We start from the raw sequence: 22,362 nt of genomic DNA, 5'->3' as shown, positions 1-22,362 counted from the left end.
GCCATCAACTACACCAGAGCAGGCAGCAGTTCAGGTAGGTGACCAAATTCTCTTATTGTATTTCAGTTCAGTTTTGGTTCTTACTGTATTTTAATTCTGGTTATTACCGAAATTCAGTCTATAGTCTTTACATATGGTATCAGAGGTTTGTTCAAACCCTTTCGACCTTACCGGCCCTACGCATTATGTAACTCTCTGCTGAATTTTATCCGCTGAATTTTACCTGTTAAATTTTCTGTTGGAATGTCGCCAGAGGCAAGAAATTATTTTTTCCTTGACTCTGCGTACGCAAGAAATCCAAAATGCCCTTATTCGTATCCATATCTCGTTAAAGAGACAGCTGACTAGGCAACCGAGCCTGGACAGTATTTAAAACCTCTGTATCAATTGACGACCATTGTCGAAACGGAATTTATCAGCAGGCCAGGTCGTGCGTGCTGAGTTCGGTTCTAGTGCAAAATCCTTGGGGGAAATTAGATTGTAGGGTTCTGTGTATAAATTAAGGATGTAGTCGACTGCTGCTAAAGAAACCGAGTCACTGTATCGACCAAGCGGTGGAGATTTGTTTTTTTTTTATATACCTCATTGCCGTAGAGAAGCGGGATGTGAATTGCGTGTTCTGCACAATTCGACCTAGCTCGGGTTCGGTCCTTACCGTGAAAATTTGACTGTTCAGAGGCAGAATTTCCATGGCCTGTGCATTGAGAACTGGAGTTTTTGATTGATTTTGCTAAATTTGATTCAAATTCTAAGAATTCAACTAAAATTTTTAAAGAAACTGTCAACTGTCAAGCTGGATTTGAGTGGCGGAATCGCAAATTTAGAAATTTAATCTGGATTGTGCAATGAAAAAAAAATAGCTAAAGAATTAGAAAAATAGTTTGCTAAATCTTCAGTGAAGGGAAAGAAATAGAACCGGAAAAATAGGTCTTCGCATGAGAAACTGAGATTAATAAACGCAAACGATGATTAAAAGATTTTACGTAGGGGTTCGAAACAACGAATTTAGCGGTTGCTTCAATCATTATCCAAGACGGTGATCCAGTCCGCTATTAATCATTACTCCGGTCCCGAAGGCCAGCACAATAGGACTAGACTCCTAGTGGTCCGTCTTTTGAATGCCAGAACTGAAATCATTCGGCTTATTACCCGCTGTATAACACCTGTATGTTGTATCGGTCCCCGCATAATAGAGATGGACACAATAGTACCTAGGGTACCATGCAGAAAACAACAGAAAGCCAAGAGGGACCTCCGACTATAAGAAGCCCTTAACTGGCGCGTTAACAAAAGCCTCCTCACTTGTGCTCTCTCTTTTTTTTTGGTTTTGCTGCTTGCGGCAACACCATGTATTTAGATTTCCTTGCTTAGGGCATTTTGAGGGCTTATTACATCATCTCACCAACTCATGATTATCCGGATCTACATAGTTCCATCGTACTTCTTGTGCGCACCATCTTGGTTTCCTTAGTGTTTGCATATAAACCCAATGGTGGAGGAATTTTTTCAGATGGCTGCACAAAGAAATCGAAGGGTTTATTGTAGAACTACTCAGCTGCATGCTTGACTGGAGACTTTCAGGCTTTTGAAGAAGATTCAGAGGCAGATTGATCAGTGCTTTGATTTCTATGGCTTTTAGAACTTTTCCTGCAAGCAATTCGAGGAGCTGCAACAGCTGTTAAAGAGTTGGTGTGAAGTCTAATGGTTGTTGGACCTCCAATATCAATTTCCGTTGGTTATTTAGATGACATGATGGTCCCCTTGCTTCGCTTAATGGATTTGCATTTATTTATGCCGGTGCCTACATCAATCATGAACGTTCCCATCTGATATGTACAAAGGTACTGTCATGATCTAGGACTGAGGAGTGCACACAGCCCATAGATCTGACCCTGTATTTCATGCCTCTTTAAAGTTTTTTAGTTACTCTTTGTATCTTTTGTTTTCAATTATACTCCGTAAACAAATTTAGGCTGATTTAGGTCACCATTTCAAAACAACTACTCAACTTAATAAATTTTATATTCACTTGAAAAGTGCTTCAAAAAGGGACTATTGGGGGCATTCGTATTTCATTGTCAGAGTAGACTGAAGGTCTTAGGGTTTGTAGGAACACAAACTGGTTTCGGATCTGCAGAGAGGCGTAAAACTTTGAGGGAAACTTGGCTGCCATCTGATCAACATGGACGGTTGAGGTAAGCTTTATACATGCAGTTCAAGCTACCACTTGTAATCAGTTGAAATTTATTCCACTGGAGATCCAATATTACAAAATGTTTTCCCATTTTTTTTTAAATCACAAGATATTGACACTTCACTAGAAACGATCACAAATATCGTCTTGTTGAGTTCAGTTATGTCCTTTTTAAAACAACATTAAGCAACCCAATTTTTTTTGCAGCAATCATATGATTATATTTAGACTATAATTTTCCTGCCAAAGAGAATTGCTGCCTTCCGATGGATTTGTATAGGCAATGACCTTTAACATGCCAGTATTGTGCCATTGGTGCTATTTCAAAGCATCAGTTAGAGGACAAACTGTACTAATTATATCCTTTGATGGAGTCATTCGTAAAACATAATTGGTTCTTACACATCCTAATTTATTTCCTCCGTTTAAACCCAATCTACTTTTATGATATACTGCTGAACTATATCCCTTCTAGATTTTAATCATGACATGTCCTGGGTAAATTTCCGGCTAAAGGTCAAACTGATATGGAACCAAAACAACCCTTCATACTATAGATTTAATCCATATCCAAGTAATATATTCTGAATGTAAATATGTACGACCTTCCTTAAAAGTAATAGCTAGATTGAGGTATGGCGGGTATGTTACCGGCATATATTGTAACGAGACATTTTATAGTTTTTTTCGTGGATGTCATTGGTAAATAAACTTTGGATGTCTTACCTTAGGAGCTTATAACCATACTTCTGCATTATTCATATTAGGATAGAATACCCTGCATTAGGACAAGGGGGTCGCGAGACCACCCTCCTTGACCTCGGTACCAGTGAGATCCACCTAGCGGGTAAAAATAGCAAAACTGTACCCGTTTACAAATGTGAAGTTGCAAAAGAAAATTGTGTTAAATTCGGTTGTTTACCTCAAGATTTTTATAGAAATTTTATTATGTGTTCAGGGACCATTACAATGGTAAGGACGTATGAGCGACGACGACGCGACCAGGTAGCATCACCACCATTAATGCCGCCACCGTCGCCATCATCATCCCCATCACAATCGTCACCACCTAGACCATTATCAACATCAAACGCCCCAGCGCCAGAGTTGACTGTGATAATGAACTCTTTGGAAGCCTTATTGGAGGCATTAAAGGAATCAACTAAGGCTAAAACAAAAGAGGAATTTCAACATGTAGCCACCAGTTCAGCGGAACCAAATAATTTTGAGCCCAGAAGACCAAAAGAAGACATTTCCAGGGAGCTTCAGAAAATTAGACTCCCATAATTCTCAGGAGGTCGAGCAGGTGAACGCGCTGAAGTGTGGTTAGAGGGAATGAACAGATGCTTTAGGTTAAGAAAATATTCTTCTTCTGCAAAAAAAAAATTTGCCGTGTTTCAATTAAAGGTAAGCGCCTTGATTTGGTGGGGAAATCTGGAGAAAGTTACACCTTACATCGGATAATGTCCCTTGGGAACTATTTGAGGAAAGGTTCCGCGCAAAGTATTTACCTCCATACTTTCAACAACAGCAAGCCAGAGCCTTTCATACATTAGTTCAGGGAAGTAAAACGGTGGAAGAGTAGGAGATAAGGTTTATGGAGCTTGTAAAATACATTCACTACTTAGACTCTGATGAACGTCAAGTTGAACGCTTCATATTTGGGTTAAATCCTCGCATCAGAGCCTTGGTAAGCATGTGGAAGCCATCATCAGTAGCAGAGGCAGTCGAATGTGGTTGTTATGCAGAAGAACACCTTGGGATCAAAAAAGATATGGGGCCAGCAGGGCCTATCCAACCAGGATTTCCAGGAAAGACCCCCCGAAACTTCTTCAGAGAAGGTGGCTCGAGGCCACCTTACGGTAACAGGTTTACCCCAAGAAATGTGGGGACAAGAGCTTCCATGGCAGTAAACACTATAGCCGAAGAATCATCAAACACCAATCCATGGACATCTCGAGGGACCGCTAGTAGAGGAAGAAATTCGAGAGGAATCAACATGAGAGGACGAAACTCGTCCTCTAGAAATTCATGTCCCGATTCAAGAGGATCAACGCAGCTTAATTGTTGGGGATGTGGGGGACCGCATTTTCAACGTGACTGCCCAGAAGCTTCATCGAATATGTTGCATAGGACTGGAAAGGAACCGATATCAAACAATCGAGGTAATCATAGAATTCACGCAGTAGTCGGCAACGACCAGGCAGCACATCAATCCACTGTAGTGGAATCTTCAGGTATTATCAATGGTATAAAACTCAAAATCTTATTTGACACTGGTGCCACAGATAGTTTCATTTTATCATATGCATTAAACAAATGTGGGTTGGCAGCGCGTAGACAAAATGATTTCCATCAAGTGGAACTAGCCTCAGCAGAACTCCAAACCGTGGGCTTGAGTGTGGATCAATGCAAAATTGACCTAGGGTTCTGTACGACTAAATTGAAAGTTTATGTCACAGCCTTAGGAACGTATGATCTTATCATAGGTATGGACTGGCTAGAAGCCCACCAAGCTTGGGTAGACTGTTATGGGAAAAGGATTCTAGGCATAATGATGAAGGAGAAGTAATCCAAATCCAAGGAATCAGGAGGGAAGTTTCCTTACGCTACATTTCAGCAATGCAGATGAAGCGTTGTTTAAGGAAAGGTTGTCAGGCTTACGCAATTCAAGAAGTAAGCCATGGAAAAGGGTCATCCTTAGAACAATATCCGGTGTTAGCCGAATTCCCGGATATATTTCCAAAAGAACTACCTGGATTACCCCCGGTAAGAGAATTGGATCTCACTATTGAATTAAAACCAGGTACCCAACCAATCTCTAAAACACCTTATAGAATAACAGCTCCAGAACTTCAGGAATTGCAAATTCAATTAAAGGAACTACTGAATATAGGGCATATTCGGCCCAGTTCATCACCTTGGGGCGCTCCTGTAATTTTTGTGAAGAAGAAAGATGGATCTTTAAGATTATGCATAGATTATCGAGACTTGAATCGAGCTACAGTAAAGAATCAATACCCTATGCCTCGAATCGATGATCTTTTCGATCAAATGAAAGGAGTTGTTGTCTTTTCAAAAATTGATCTTCGCTCAGGATATCATCAGCTAAGGATTTCTGAAAATGATATTTCTAAGTCTGCATTCCGGACACGTTTTGGACACTATGAATTTACGGTGGTACCCTTTGGATTAACAAATGCGCCAGCCGTATTTATGAATCTTATGAACAGTGTTTTCCGTGAATATCTTGATCAATTTGTGCAAGTCTTTTTAGATGATATTCTCATCTATTCCAAGGATGAGAAGGAGCATGAAGATCATTTGCGGATAGTATTGTCCTGCCTTAGAGAACATCGGTTATATGGAAAACTATCCAAGTGTTCATTCTTTCAGGAAAAGATTCATTATTTGGGTCACATCATATCAGGTGAAGGGATTTCAGTAGACCCTGAGAAGATAAAAGCGATCATGGATTGGCCAATACCGAAAAATGCACATGAGATTCGAAGCTTTATGGGTTTAGCCAGTTATTACCGAAGGTTTGTGGAGGGATTCTCCAAAATCGCAAATCCAATTACCACCCTTCAGCGTAAAGGTGTTAAGTACGAATGGACCAAGGAATGTAATAAAGCATTCTCTGAACTCAAAAGACTACTCACCAGTGCACCAATCCTAAGAGTCCCAGACATGGACAAAGATTTTACTGTATGTACTGATGCATCCAAACAAGGGTTGGGTGCAGTGTTGATGCAGGATAGAGGAGTGATAGCATATGCTTCCAGCAAGTTAAAATCTCATGAAGAACTCTATGCTACTCACGATTTAGAACTAGCCGCTGTAGTACTAGCTTTAAAGATTTGGAGGCACTATCTAGTGGGACGAAGTTTTATACTTAAAAGCGACCATCAAAGTCTACAATATTTGTTCACCCAAAGAGACCTAAATGCCAGGCAAAGGCACTGGAGCGAATTCCTAAGTGAATACGACTTCGAAATATCATACATTAAGGGAAAGGAAAATGTGGTAGCAGATGCTTTAAGCAGAAGACCTCGGATATTTTCTCTCATACCCATTAAAGTAGACTTAAGACAGCGAGTACTGGATCATCTTACAAAAGACAGCTGCTATTTAAAGGTAAGAGCAGGTCTTGAAGGTAATAAGGCAAAAGAACCTAAATTTGAGGGATATGAATTAGAAAACGATGGGATCTTATGATTCCATGGAAGGATGTATATTCCTGATGATAAAGATCTTCGAGATACCATCCTTGGGGAAGCCCACAGAGCAGTATATTGTGCTCATCCTGGAGTAGGGAAGATGTATGCGAATACCAGGAAACTCTTCTTTTGGGCAGGCTTGAAGCGTGATATCACTCAATTTGTTGCAAAATGTTTGGAATGTCAGCAAGTAAAGGCAGATCATTGTCACCCAGCGGGCCTCTTACAACCCCACGACATTCCTATGTCTAAATGGGAGACCATTTCGATGGATTTTATCACTGGACTACCTCTTACTTCTCAAAGACACAATGCCATTTTGGTAGTGGTGGATAAATTAACAAAAAGCGCCCATTTCATTCCCGTAAGAGATACTTACGATGTTGCTGACGTAGCTTGAGTATTCATAAATGAAGTTATTAGATTTCATGGAGTACCAAAAAAGATTATATCCGATAGAGATTCGCGATTCACTTCTAGATTCTGGACTTGTATGCAAACAACCTTAGGTACTCAGCTAAATTTAAGCACTGCTTACCATCCTGAGACTGATGGGCAAACTGAAAGGGTAAATCAAGTACTTGAAGACATGTTGCAAATGTATGTGATGGATCAACAATCACATTGGGAAAAGTACTTACCCTTAGTCGAATTTGCATACAACAACAATTACCACAGTTCGATTGGGATGCCTCCATTTGAAGCTTTATATGGCAGACCTTGCAGAACTCCATTAAGTTGGGACAGGTTAGAAGATCGAGTGATAATAGGACCAGAATTAATCCATGAAATGGAAGCACAGGTAAGACAAATTAGACAACGATTAAAGGAAGCACAGGATAGACAAAAGAGTTATGCGGATGCTCACCGAATTGATAGGAGGTATGAAGTAGGGGATCAGGTCTTCATCCGCATCAAACCAACTAAAAGTACTATTCGATTCGGAAAAGAGACAAAGTTGTCACCCCAATTTATTGGACCATTTAAAATCATGGGAAGAGTTGGACCTGTTGCCTATCGTCTCGCCCTGCCACCTCACCTGCATAGAATTCATAATGTATTTCATGTTTATGTATTAAGGCATTATATAACTGATCTATCTCATAACCTTCAATGGAAGGAATTGCAGGTATCGGACAAGGGAGTCGTAACGGTCGAACCATTACGTATATTGGAACGTAGGGTCCGACAGCTGAGGAATCGCCTGGTGGACCAAGTTAAGGTCCAATGGGACAAGTATAGTCCTGGATCAGCAACTTGGGAAGATACAGAGGAAATATGCCAAAGATACCCTAATCTATGTCAATTTTGAAGAACTTTAAACTATGTTTAGTATATATTTACTTCACTGCAATCAGAGACTCAGAAACATTTTTGAATGATTATAAATATACGTGAGATTTTGCGACATTATATATATGTTTAAATTCTGCTGGTACATGGATACCAAAACGATATATGCGGTTCATTTTTATAGTTGTCAAGGTAAAGTTAAAGACCGTAAATGATTTTACTTCTGATAGAAATTAAGATATTATAAATTTGTTTTATTTATGCATGTCAACATGAACAATGGAATAGAAGGCAGGAAGTGAATACATTCTAGATGAAGGTCAAATGACATGCATGGAATATGGCAAAATATGTTATACTGTAATGTCATATGTGAATAATACATGAAGTTATTTTGAATATGCTAATGCACGTTTTACAAATGTATGGGTAAGTGTATGACTGCAGGTAATGAACAGTTACCGGGATAACCACGTGATGACCGAACCTCAGAACCATTAAAGCTCAAAGTGATTCTATGATAAAGTATTAGCCCTAATTCTACTAGGAGGGGTGGAGGTGTTACCCACCGTTTATCCTCCGAACCCTGGAGTCATGGGAGGACTGTGTGAATCACGCTCCCCTAGACGTGTGATGATGACTGCCGGATGCCTACTGGGAATCAGGTCGGTATAACCGACGCTGTCACCTTAGAGTTATGAATCGTTAGGTCAGTAAAACTGACGCCAAGGCATACTCCAGTAGAGGACGAATAGGATGGGAGCGGAAGAGATTAGGAAGGATAGGATGATTATAGAATAGCTTGGGAACTTGGGTAGGGTAAGAATTATCCATTTAAAATCATAAACCTAAACTCTAATTTTATAGTCTCTTAAACATTAAAACAAAAATTTTGAAATCTAACTTCGGGACGAAGTTTTTGAAGGGGGAGTGTATGTAATGACCCTTCCAAACTTTATATTAAAAAAAAAAAAAACTGATTTGATAAATTTCATATTAAACATAAATGTGAATTAAACTTTGTTATAAATAAAAAATTTAAAACTTATAAATATATATATAATATTAAAACTCATAAAATTAAAGTTTATAATAAAAAAAATATAAAATATCAAACTTATGTAAAGGTAACGCAAGGGCCAAACAGGAAAGAGAAGTAACGTACAAAAGATCAGAGAGAACGGGATCTGAGAGAAAAATGCATGCGGAGGCGTGTCGGGAGGAGGAAGAGCGGTGGCCGTAGGCAGGAGGGCGGCCACCGCCAAGCCTACAATTATAAAACCACTGATCTGAGCCGATCACGGGGGGCAGAAGGCAGAGAAGAAAATCAGCAGAGAAGGGAGGACAAGTCAGAGAAGATCAATTGACTAAGGGAAGAGCTTTAGGTATCTGAGGTTCGGGGCACGGGGGATAGTGAGCTTCTGCAGGAAGCTTACTGGATTGAGCAGCCAGGCTCTGCTCAGTCTAGGCTAGGTGGAACTGGTTTCCTGGTAATTGGTATCAGAAGCAACTACAACGCCATCAACTACACCAGAGCAGGCAGCAGTTCAGGTAGGTGACCAAATTCTCTTATTGTATTTTAGTTTAGTTTTGGTTCTTACTGTATTTTAATTTTGGTTATTACCGAAATTCAGTCTATAGTCTTTACAGGTAGTCCCAAAGAGCTACAGAGATTGGGCAGGGTCCTTAAGGATTCCACCTCTTGGATCAATACCTTGCTACGGGGCCCACAATATTCAGTAGCAAGATGGATCAATGGCAGTTGCTGCAGTTAGATTCCAGAGTGATAGTTGTAGAGACTAGTAGCAGTCAGATGTTGGGGAGCGCAGTGTAGAGTTGGTAGCAGTGCAATTGGCATAGTGCAGAGTCAACAACAACACAAATTCTCCAGTGACAGTGCAGATACTAGCAACAGGAAGAGACTCTGGTGACAGATGCATTATACTGATCACAGTTGATTCAGTGTTTAGGATGCTTCTTAGTTGCAATTGTTGCAGTTGCAGCAACAACAAATGAGAGGGAGTTGCAGTTTTGGCAGCAGTTCAACAGAGTTAGTAGCAACATAGATGCAGTGTACATCAGAGTTGCGTAGTGGTTGGTGGGTAGCAGTAGCCAGACATCAGCAACTCGGCAGGAGATGATACAAAGACAAGGTGCTATTACAGGATGTGTAGTAGAGCACTAAAACACATTCGTCGCTAAGAGGGAGTGTTAGTTTTTGTAGCATTAGATGCGTTTTAGCCTCAAAATTTTGTTGAGAGGCTAGAATACAGGAGATCTCCAAAACCCAAAAATCATTTCTGGAAATTCCACCTAGAAATGACTTAATTAGATAATTAAGCAGTGTTTAAATATTTCCTTTGTCTAAACTTAGGGAATATGGTTAATTAATCATAATTAATTAAGTCAAGGCGTGAATGATCTACAAACTCACATGGATCAACTTCAAGTTAATCCTAGCCACCGATTAATATTTAATCTTGGTCTTTGGAGTCTCAACAGAGGATTATAAGAAGTCGATGGGCACTTGGAGAAGACACTTTTGCAGTTTGATTTCATGAGCAGATCGATTTCTAGAGTAGGAGTAGTCAGTTGCCGGAGAGAGAGCCAGTGAGATCGAAGCAGTGAGTGAGGGGCAGAGACAGTGATTTGGAGGAAGGATTTTTCAGATCCGGGGAGGTAGTAGCGAGCCGAACTATCCCAGAGAGTCAGCGCTAAGGGGTAGCACATTTTCTTCAGTTAGGCAGTTCGATTTAGAGAGAAGAAAAAATCGTTTTTTGTTCCAGAGGTCGGGAAGGAGTCCCGGGGAGTCAGAGAGATTAGTTTCTCAACATCCAAAGGCAAAACGACTTCATTAGAGCCCAGTCTGAAGCAAACCGTCCGACCAGCTACACAGAGCAGCGTAGAGGCTGATGCAGTGCTCTAGAAAGCCGAGTTTTGATAGGGAAAGTCGAGCCAAAGATTGCTTGTGGGAGAAGGGTAATTCCCTTCAGTATTTTTCTAAGATTTTCTTGTTGTTTGGATTTCCAGTTGGGCTTCCATATATGTACTCAAATTTCACTGGTACATAATAAAATAAAACCCTCACCGCTGCACCAGTTTTCCCAAGTTGGGTTTTTCTGAGGACAATTGTCGAAAAATAATTGTGTAAATTTATGTGTGTGTGCTAGCATTTCTCCAGCATTTATTCTTCCGCAGTTTTATTTGTGTAGATTGCAGTGTGAGTTGTTCAATATTTGTTGTAGGACACATTAAATAAATTGTTAAATTTAATTAACAATTAGGAGAATAATTTCCAGTTGCTGCAATAGGATTCGAGTTTCCAAATTTTCACAGGAAGCTCAGAAGCAAAGGAAAGAATTTTGCTGCTTAGAGGGAGAAGCAGGCCGAAACTCTTAAGAGGCAACGCAATGCTCAAACAGGCAGGCCGAATTGTTGGGGCAAGAATTTGATTTTTTGTTGCACGGTCGTAGAAAAGCCGAGTTGCCCGAGTTAGTGCTTCCAAAAGTCAGAGGGAGCAACAACAACTCATATTTTCACTGAGCAGAGTCCTTGGTTGGACGCAGATGGTTTTGCAACAACAAAATCAATGTTGGGTGGAAGAGGAAAGCACACGCAGAGGGAAAATTTCTCTTAGGGGATCTTGAGTTTTAGAGATCTAATTTTTCCAGTTTCATATTGGCAGTAGCTGTGAGCATTTTTTCTCACTCCAGAAGAGAGTGCAAGTAGCAGATTCAGCAACCAAGCAGAGGGAAAGAGGAAGATTTTCGAGGTTTATTTCTCCAGTTTCTAGTTTCCAGATTTTGCACATCTACAGGGATGGCCATACGAGATTTCCAGAGGAGGTCGTGCGAGTTAGCTAGAATGCAGATCTGGGCAGTAGATTGAGTTCTTGTTGCTGAAGGCAGTGCAAGTTGTCCAGTGCGAGTTGCAAAGAAAGGAAGGGTCCCAGCCAGGGAATAGGCTTGAAAAGAGATAGTGGGGCACCAGATCCAGGAGGAGGAGTATAAGACTCCAATGTGCCATATTAGGCAGGGTCCAACGCAGTTACAACAAGGAGATCAGTCAAATCAATTCCAGATTGTTGCAGGAGGACAATCACCCTTGCTACGGGGGCCCATAGTATTTAGTAGAAAGATGGATTAGTGCCAGTTGTTTCAGTCAGATTCTCGAGTGACAGTTGTAGATACTAGTATCAGTTAGATGCTGAAGAGCACAACGTAGAGTTGACAGCGGAGCAGGAGGCTCATAGCAAAGTCAACAACAACGCAGATTCTTTAGTAGACAGTGCGGTGGCTAGTAGTAGTCAGGACTTAGGAGACAGATGTAGTAGACACAAATGATTCAATATTTCAGATGCTTCTTAGTTGCAGTAGTTGCAGTTGCAGCAACAACATATGAGAGGGAGTTGCAGTGCAGATGCGGTGTTGGCAGCAGTATGGCAATGTCAGCAACAACACAGATGCAACATCACAGTTGCGTAGTGGTTGGTGGGTAGTATGGCCAGACATTAGAAGCATGACAAAAGGTGATACAGAGACAGGGTGTTGTGGCAAGATGTGCAACATTAGAACACAATCCTTGCTAAGAGGGAATGTTAGTTTTGGTAGCATTGGATGTGTTCTAGCCATGAAATTTGGTGGAGAGGCTAGAATACATGAGATCTCCAAAACCTAGAAATCATTTTTGGAAATTCCACTTGGAGATGACTTAATTAGATTATTAACCAATTTTTTAATGTTTCCTAAGTCTAAACTTAGGAAAACGGGTTAATTAATCAGAATTAATTAAATCAAGGTGAGAATTCTCTAGAAACTCAAACTTATCGATTCAGAAATGGTCTAAGCCATCGATTAAGATTTAATCTTTGTTGTTGGAGTCCTAACAAGAAGATATAAGAAGGGATCAATGTGGTGATGGAGAATACATCAAAACACCAAAAGTTTGATTTCCTTGGCAGATCGATTCCAGAGAGCAGCAGCAGTTGTCAGAAAGCCAAAGATCAAAGCAAAGACAGTGAGGGGAAGAGACAATGAGGATAGAGGAAGATTTCTAGATCCAGTGAGTGCATTTGTAGAGAGGAAGAAGTAACACAGTGAGAGTGGCACAGGGGCTACACAGAAGCCTCTAGAGGGCAGTTCAATTTAGCTGGAGAGAAGGCGAGTTTCAGTTCTAGAGGTCGGGAAAGGGTTCTAAAAGGTCGAAGAGACATTTTCTCAGCCAGTGACAGACAGGATGACTACAGGAGCAACTAATTAAGGCTAAGCATGGAAGACACTGCACTAGGCTGACGTAGGCCAGCACATAGGAAGTTTGGACAGCTCACTTGGATGTGCAGTTAGAGCCCGGACTTGCCTGTGGGGTGACAAAAATTCTTCACTAGAAATTTTCCAGTATTTTTCTCTGTAGGATTGTTAGATTTGGCATCCAGATTATTGTGCTCAGATTTCGCTGTTGCATAATAAAATAAAACCCTCATCTCTTGCACTAGTTTTCCCGCATTAGGTTTTTCTGAGGACTTTTGTCCAAAAAAAACTGTATTAATTTTTATGTGTATGCTAGCATTTCTCAATTCCAATGCTATTTTATTTCCGCAATTTTTGTTTGTGAAGGTTGTAGTGTGTTTATTTCAATGTTGTCATAGCAATACACTGAATAATTAATTTATCAGTTAGAAGAAATAATACCATTTTCCACAATAGGATTCAGATTCAGAAATTTTCACAATTCATAACTCGGCTCCTTCAAAAAATCACAAAAAACTATTGTCGTCCCACACTCTTGTCTTTCGATATGAATTTTAGTCCTCAAGATGATTGTGACCTTCCACAAAGAACTTTTATTTTTTCTACATGACGTCCTTGCCAAGTTCTTAGCACCTCAATTCCTTCGATCTGTTCAAGATTCAACTCTAGAAAGTGACGTTTGGCTCTAGGTGAATAAATTTGCCATGCCATTAAATGTTCTTTCCACAGAGCTTTGATCTGGTCAGAAGATTAGTCATAGAGAATTCTGCCAACTTTAGGAGATTTAATTGGCCTTGCTACCACACTTCGTTTTTCCTTAGATGTATAATTTTCCAGTGGCCAAAACAAGAAACAAGGACCAAAAATAGAAAGATTTCCCCGCCTCCTCAGATAGATGATCCCTGTGTCAAAACAGGGAGAGTGATTAGGTAGGGTGGGATCACCTCCACCGAAACTAGTCCAAAAGAAGAAAACGAGGTCTTGAATGCTCAGAGCCTCAAGCTCAACAAAACAGAGATGAAATAAATCAATCCAAGTCATGCCTTAAATGCTTCTAAGACTCTTCTATTTATAGATTTTCATGAGGGGGTTTTTCTCCTAAATTAATTGAGTGATGTTCACAACAAGCTCCAACTTTGGGCTTTTTTTTCCCTAGCTGCCCCAAAACTTACCCAACAATGGATATTTTGGGGTTTTCCCCTTTATCGAGGACTATAGCCTATGGGGGTCAATAGGCTACTTCATACCTGGGCTAATTAATCCGTCGATGACATTACATATATTAAGAGCTATAAAACTTGACACTCCTCTATCCTTAAGACCCTACAAATCCTAGCCTCTTCCTACAAACCATAGCTTTTGCAATGCAGTTAACAAAATTCTACTCATTTCATAGTATCAAGAGTTTTAGAATTTGATCAATGCAGTAACACTCCCCTCAAATTGAAAAAATATGTCTAGGGCCTACCAGTATGGGAGACCTATCTCAACCAAATCCTTGTGCAACATTGATGGTTGTGGTGTCATTTTACAGTAACTAATTTTTCTTTTCCTTTTGGATCTACTCATACCATTGCTTAAAATCCATGTCAACAAATTTCTTTTGGTATACTGTTTATGTTGGGTTAAGATTTGGCTAGCCTCTTTGATGGACCCAATGGTCCATGAAAAACACCCGTAGCATGTCAACCATGAGGAAGTACGGAAGATAGTTGAGTCTTTTGCCTAGTAAATAAGCAAAATGGGAACCAATATGTCCTCCCTCACCTTTCACATATCACCCATTTTCAAGCCAATGACCCCTTTTCAGAAGCTTTTCCATACAATGATAGTTGGTTATTTCTGTAGTCGCTGCTTTGATACCTTTGAGCATGTAGGAATTGCCATTCTCTTGAAAACTCACGTATAATTCAAGGAATTCCATGGTGATATGGCCTAGTGTTCTTACCCATTCAGCACCCAAAAAAATATCACAACCACCCATTTAAATGGAAAATATGTGGCTTCCTTGTGAAGGAAGACATATTGGTTCCATTTTGCTAATTGAGGGAACAATTCCTTGTAAGCAAGGAGGAAGAGGTGAAAATAATACTAGTTGACAAGTGGCAAGTGGGAATGTATCATTGTGTATTTGTAAACTTCTAATTTAAACTCCCATGTTTAAGAGACAAACAACCACCAATGATCTCATTGGTTTCTCCATCAATTACTCCATTGATTGACTTCATTACATTTTGGATTTGATGTACTACAATATATCTAGTATCTACATTTGTGGCATTCCTCTCTTGTAGCCTACCTTTTACTTTTTAAATGCCACTTATATTACTTCAAGGTAAAATAGCAACTAGTTACTTGTGTTATCATCATCGTATTTTCATAAGTCTTCTCATCTTTGTTTGTAAGAACATATAATATATTGGGCCAAATCTTGCCATCTTTTAGCAACAGTTTGATCTATTGTCAAGAGATTAGCACAGACTAATCTACATCTTTGACCCATCCAAGCTGATGCAACTTGGGATGAGTTGAGGATGGTAACTTAATTTCCTTTTCCAATTGAAGCAAGAGAGGGTTATTTTGGTTACCATTATCAATGACCATATATGCTAGTTTGTGTTTGATTTGACAGTTCTATGTGAAAAGAGCTTCCTTGTTGTTGGCAAGGCCATCTTTGTGCATTAGCATCAAATGTGGGTCAATGTAGTTGGGATTGTTGACATCAACCTCTAAGTCTCCAACCTCTCAAAAATGCTTAGAAAAGAAGTATTTTTTCCTTTTGGAGCTCTCTGGCCTAAATGTTTGACATTCCTCATTGGAATGGGCAAGCTTTCTATGATAGGTGGCATATTTCTTCTTCCCACAGTGGGTAGAGGATATGGAATTGGTTTCTTATTTGTTCTACTCAATATTGTTGCGCTGAAAGAAAATGAGGACAAAATTCCCTTCATCTAAAAGAATTGAATGGGCTTATGTAACTTGGCTTCAATCTTGGAACCAATTTGCATAATATGCTCCAAGGACGAAATAGAATAAACTCTAACTTATTTATAATACTAGGGAACAACCCAAAAAATAATTTAATGTAAAGGGTATATATTGGGCCCTTTGAGACTTTGCCTTGAGTTGGGAGAGAGATCCATATCTATCTCTCCATTCCTATAAAGATTTGGCCTCCTCGGTGTTGATTTTCTAGTGCAATTAGGGTTAGCACGATATTTATGAAAATCTGATAATTACTTTTGATGTAGATCTTCTTTTAACTTGTTCCAATATATCATTCAACAATTATACTTCATAAATTCAACAATAAAGGACAGTAGAACATTAAAGATCAGAATGCACAAAAGAGAGACAATATTTACCCTAGGAAAACCCACTATGTGGGAAAAACCCAACAACCTTTTCAATAGAGAAATTCTTGTTTAATAAGAGACACACCTAGACCTATGGTCAAGCTTGGTGTTCTCCTCCAAGTCAAGTAACCCAAGTTGATCTTACAATTCGTTTTGCTTGTATGATCAAGAAATTTCGACCTCCAAGAAACTGTCTAGTAGCTTAGAATTTTGCACCCTAGTAACCCAAAAGATTTTGACCCCCAAACAACAGTTGCCCCAGAAAGATGTGAATCATAAAGAGAGAGACTAGACCACACGTGAAAGATTCTAAAGAGAGAGAGAATACTCCACCCTTCTTATCCTTCGTTAGCTTTGCCTAGAAACTGTCTCGAGTGAGGAATGTGAATTGCCCAAATGAGGAGCTCGGGCTGCCTTTATACAGTAATATGTCTAGGGTGAATGGATGTGTCTCTTGGCTAGGGCCGACTTGACTTGGAGGGAAGCCGACTTGTCACTTTTGGAGCCAAACAATTCATTTTAAAAATTCGATTTTACATCTTTTAAAAATCGCAATAGGACTTTGACTCAAAATAAATTTTTCTTTGACTCGAGCATTTATAAATATGATTTATAATGATAAATATAATTACATCAAGTGACAATAAATACATTATGGAGGCCAAACATAGTTACAAATTCAACACTTGGCTCATTCTGGTTGCAGGAAATATTGATACTTTGAGGTGACTTTTTTTCTTCAATTTGCCATCATCTCCATTGATTGATTCCCGCCTTTATAGGTACCCTTGAATGCTCCCCCCCCACCCCTCCCCGAAGGAGGAGAATAGTGAATCAATCAAGGAGGACATCTAATGGTAGTACATTCTAATCACTTGGTTTTCTCCCTTGCAATGCTTTAGATTTAAGCTAGCATTTTATGCTAAATTTTTTTTGCAACTTAATAGTCTGATTGTTTGTCCAACTACATATGAAGGCACTAGCCCCATGGACTGAAGATTCCCCTCATCAACTAAGACTGTGCTCCCACCATTTACATGTCAAGATACGTATCCTTAGATTCCCTGAGAGGACAAGATTTGTCGACACTCCTCCCTCTAGGAGGTGAAGTGTTGGGATAGAGTCCCTAGGGTTAGTTTTGGGGTTAATTTAACCCAATTTTGTAAAAAGAATGTAAAGTCTCCGCAATATGTGGATGCGGAGCGCACAGATAGATAGGAGTCAAAAGGATCTTAGCCCTTATTTTTGGTTGGCTTTAAGATTCTCCCATGGTCTGTGGACCATGGTATTGTATGAAGGAAAGCTATAAATAGTTGAGTCATAATGAGTCTTAGAGATAACTTTTGATAGAGAATTGGGTACCTTGAAGGGTTTTGTTGTTTTGGGCGAGTGCTAAGGCAAGAAGGCTTTTCTTCCTGTACTTAGGTGAAGAGGGGAAGGCTCCTACAGTTGGGTGCGTAGGAGGCTTGGGTAGAGTCCATAGCTAAGTGCGTGGACCCCTGTAGCTGAGTGCGTAGGGTAGAAGAGTCCGTAATCTGAGAACTGAAGATCAATAAAGACTTTTTTGAATAATTATTGTGCATTTCTGTTGAATCTGTTTATGTTATATTCTGTCGCTTAATGATATGTTTTAATGAAATAATGAATGAATGTTGCACGAATTCACTGAATCTATCTTAATGATGCATGATACGAATGGTTATCTACTTTCACGAAGTTAAAAGCTATTTCTGTTATGTTTTCTGATGAATTAAGTAGATCTGCGCGAACTTAGATCTAGGGTGGTTTATTGTTGCGCGGAAGTAGGTAAATCTTCTGTTTAAGGTCCGCAAAGACTGAGCGTGGATCTTCGCGAAGGTCTAGAAGCCGTCTTCACTTAGTTGTAGTGAATAGCCCTAGAAAACTACCAATTTGTGCAAGGCAGATATGAGCTATCAGAGCCTAAGAACCATTTATCACATGTCCCTAGATGCAAAAACCTGGTTCTAGCATCCCCCAATGCTGCTTTGGGTGAGACTACAGCCTGTGCTATGCAGGTTGTTGCCGAAAGGCCTAGCAGTTAGGGTTTTGTTGGTTGGCGCGAACAACTCTTAACTTGGGTTAGTCCCCCTTAAGCAGGTCGAATTTGAAGGTCCTAGGCTAGTGCGCATTCCGGTATTAAAAATGGAGGACTGGGACCTCGCGGACCATGAGAAGTTCCCACATTTAGCAACCCACAAATATATGTCAAAGATATATTATGAAGAAACAGGGGTTACGACATTGGAACCCATGAAGTGGGTCCACAGTGTTGAGCAGGTGGGGCTGTTGAACATGCTCTTAGTGCCGCACTATCATCGCTCAATTATCAACATGATGTGTGTGCGCTAACTCCTTGCATTGGTGCACGATGGGTGTCTATGGCTGGGAGATCCCATCCAAATTACGGACGTGTTGATCCACAGGTTCACGAAGTTGCCTCACAAAGGAGCAGACCCTGCCAAGGAGTTTGGAGGGAAAACTAGGGAGAAAGAATTAGCTGATAAAATGAAGAAGAGTATGGTCTTGTTAAAAAATCGCGTAGATACTCTATCCTTTCTATCCAAGACCTAGTAGTACAGTTTGCTACCCAGATTCTCGCGGGCAAGATCATGAGAAAGTGTCGCGCGGACGAAGTTTCGACGCTGGTAGTGTCGCTTGTAGCACAGTGCGCAAAGGGCGTTCAGTATAATTGGGCCAAGTATCTATGCCAGGAGTTCCTCATGAACTGTCGAGAAGCCCAGGAAGAAAGCAAGCCATTTCATTATGCTTGGCTTTTATTATCCATTGTGTTAGTTGCTTGGAGGTTGCCGGAGGATAGTCAATTTCCTCCGCACAAGGAAGATTTACCTGAGGTAGTGCGGTTTGCCTCATTGTGGTCTACAAAGGATCAGGCACGAGTCAAGGAGACAAATATTTTCTGGATCCTAATGGAAATGGACCTTCATATGGTGGTTAATCAGAGGCCAAGGTTGTCCCCAACCTTGTTCGAACAATTGACAACCTACGCATAGTTTAAGGCCGATTTCCACAATGTGTTTATCCACGTGCGGAAGGACCTAGAGAAAACAAGGCATTTGTTGCCTTATTTGGTGTTCGAGACGGATGTGCAAGAAGTTGTAGGGTATTGGCCAACAGAGTGGCGTGAACCTATGAAACTGGATGTGGGAACAAGCAAAGGCGCAACAAGCTCTACTGCGCAGAAACGAAAGGATGTCGCTCAGAAGGCCGCACGCGCCTTGGCCGAATAGAAGAAGAAGGAAGCTGCTAAGGCAGCTGCAAAGAAGGAACGAATGGAGAAGGAGCGCGTTGCTAAAGAGCAGGCAAAGAAGGAACGACATGATACAAAGGAGGATGGAAAGTCTGCTTTGCATCATAATGACGAGCAAGAGCCGTCAGAGTAGGGAGGAGGCGGTGGTGAGGAGTAGAGCACTCCTTTCATCTTGAAGAGACGTGGGAAGGAGCGGATAGGTGGACAATGGCAAAAGCATAAGTCTGAGAAGCAGACACATATCGATCCCATGGTGCTGACAAAAGGCGATCTCAATGAGATTGGAGACAAGGTGCGAGACACGACAACGAAGGTGTTGAAACAATTTGAGCAACAATATATGCATACGCTGGGGAGCATCCAAAAGGATCTGTCGGGCGTTGGGCAAGCGAGTGGAGCGCAAGCGAGCCTGACACAAGGCAGTAGCACATTGGCAGAGCTAGAACGAAATCTAGACCTTAGATTCATTCCATTACCAGAGGGGTCTGTTCGCGCAAAATCAGAAGATGATTGCACTGTGATTAACGCAGTGAAGGACATGGGGTTGAATTTGGCCATGCTGCCGCTCCAGACCCTCCATGCGCTACATCAGGGGGTGTTAGAAGAATTGAAGATCAAGGAACAACACGCCCTCACCGTCGTCGGTGAGTTTAAAGTTAATAACGAACAATTTTTCGCAGAGAAAACTCAGGCACTGAAGGAAAAGGAAGAGTTGCAGACACAATGTCAGAACCTGGAGACAACGATTGAGCAGGCCTGCAAGTCAGTGCTTGAACTGAATATACCAAAGGATGTAGAGGCCTCAGCGAAAGTGAGGAAATTGGCTGCTGTAGTACGTGCTTCAAAGGAGGAAGTCAGTAGGGTGACTTTTGATTTCTAGATGAAAATCGTCGAGCTGCAGTTGAAGTTGCAGCCAACGACTCTGCCAGAGGTTCGGGAGCAGCGCAGAGCAACAATCAAGGAGGGAATGAATACATTGGATGCCATAGTCAATGGCTGCTCCTCAATGTTTGATGCAGCGATGGAATTATGGACGAATCTGCAGGAGGACCCAAACCTGTAGATGTTGAACACAAATGTCTGAGAGACGCAACGGAAGTATGATGAAGTTCGAATGACTGCGCGCACTTTGGCGCCATTGCAACGCCTCACAAAGTTACAGGAGGGAAAATAGTTGCTCACACAGGTGGAGGACTTGCAGAGGAAAGAGGCCTTGCTGAAGGCCAGATTGCAGTTGTGGCTAGAGGAATCTTGTCAGCTTACTCTATCACTTCAAGAGAAGCTCAAGGGGCTACAACAGACGCAGAGGACAATGCGCTTAGCAGTGGATGGGCCAACAACAGAGAAATTGGTCGAAGAGGTACAACAAGCAGCGACACAGAGCACTATTGAAGTTGCAGTGATGTAAGTTGAACTGGGTGGTCTTCGCAGCAAGATTGCGGTGCCAACTGAGTGACTCGAGGGCAAGTCACGATCTTTGTTTTGGGGGCCTGTTGGGATAGGGTCCTTGGGGTTAGTTTTAGGGTTAACTTAACCCAATTTTGTAAAAGCTTTTGTAAAAAGAATGTAAAGTCTCAATATGTGGATGTAGAGCGCGCAGATAGATAGGAGTCAAAAGGGTCTTAGCCCTTGTTTTTGGTTGGTTTTAAGATTCTCCCATGGTCTGCGGACCATGGTATTGTATGAAGGAAAGCTATAAATAGTTGAGTCATAGCGAGTCTTAAAGATAACTTTTGATAGAGAATTGGGTACGCTGAAGGGTTTTGTTGTTTTGGGCGAGTGCTAAGGTAGGAAGGCTCTGCTTCCTGTACTTAGGTGAAGAGGGGAAGGTTCTTACAACTGAGTGCGCAGGAAGCCTGGGTAAAGTCCGCAGTTGAGTGCGCGGATCCCTGCAGCTAAGTGCGCAGGGTAGAAGAGTCTATAATCTAAGAATTGAAGATCAATAAAGACTGTTTTGAAGAATTACTGTGCATTTCTGTTGAATCTGTTTATGTTATATTCTGTCGCTTAATGATATGTTTTTATGAAATAGTGAATGAATGTTGCGCGAATTGACTAAATCTATCTTAATAATGCATGATACGATTGGTTATCTACTTTCGCGAAGTTAAAAGCTATTTCTGTTATGTTTTTTGATGAATTAAGTAGATTTGCGCGAACTCAGATCTAGGGTGATTTATTGGTGCGCGGAAGTAAGTAAATATTTTGTTTAAGGTCAGCAAAGATTGATCGTGGACCTTCGCGAAGGTCTAGAAACCATCTTCACTTAGTTGCAGTGAAGAGCCCTAGAAAACTACCAATCTGTGTGAAGGCAGATATGAGCTATCAGAACCTAAGAACCATTTATCACATGTACCTGGATGCAGAAACCTAGTTCTAACATCCCCTAATACTGCTTCGGGTGAGACTGCAGCGTGCACTATGTAGGTTGTTGCCAAAAGGGCCAACAGTTAGGGTTTTGTTGGTTGGCGCGAACAACTCTGAACCTGGGTCAGGCCCCGTTAAGCCAACATGGAGACTAAAGATCACTTCATGCTTCAAGTGCCCCATCTACTACGAGATCTGAGGGAGATTACATTGCTTCTATGTAGACTCTAGCAAGTCCCTTGCTACTTTTCTTTAAAACCCAAACCATAAATGCTTATCCTGATAATGTGAGATCTAGTTACTAATAGACAGTGTGCCCTACAAGGACCTTCAAGGCCTACTTGGTTGACAACTCCACCTCTCAGCCATTAAAGGCATGAAGAGATTGGGATATTGG

General features: G+C 40.9%; 1 protein-coding gene across 1 annotated transcript in view; it reads left to right on the top strand.

Moving 5' to 3' along the window:
* LOC149142235 (ABC transporter C family member 14-like) overlaps positions 1-22,362 on the top strand; it is a 62,847-nt gene that overhangs the window by 26,845 nt on the left and 13,640 nt on the right.

Source organism: Pinus tabuliformis, chromosome X, assembly GCF_031772625.1.
Source record: "Pinus tabuliformis cultivar Carrire ecotype Pingquan chromosome X, CPIR1, whole genome shotgun sequence".
In the NCBI taxonomy this organism is placed as follows: Eukaryota; Viridiplantae; Streptophyta; class Pinopsida; order Pinales; family Pinaceae; genus Pinus; species Pinus tabuliformis.
The sequence above is the reverse complement of the archived record's forward strand: the minus strand, read 5'-3'. Positions and strand labels throughout refer to the sequence as shown.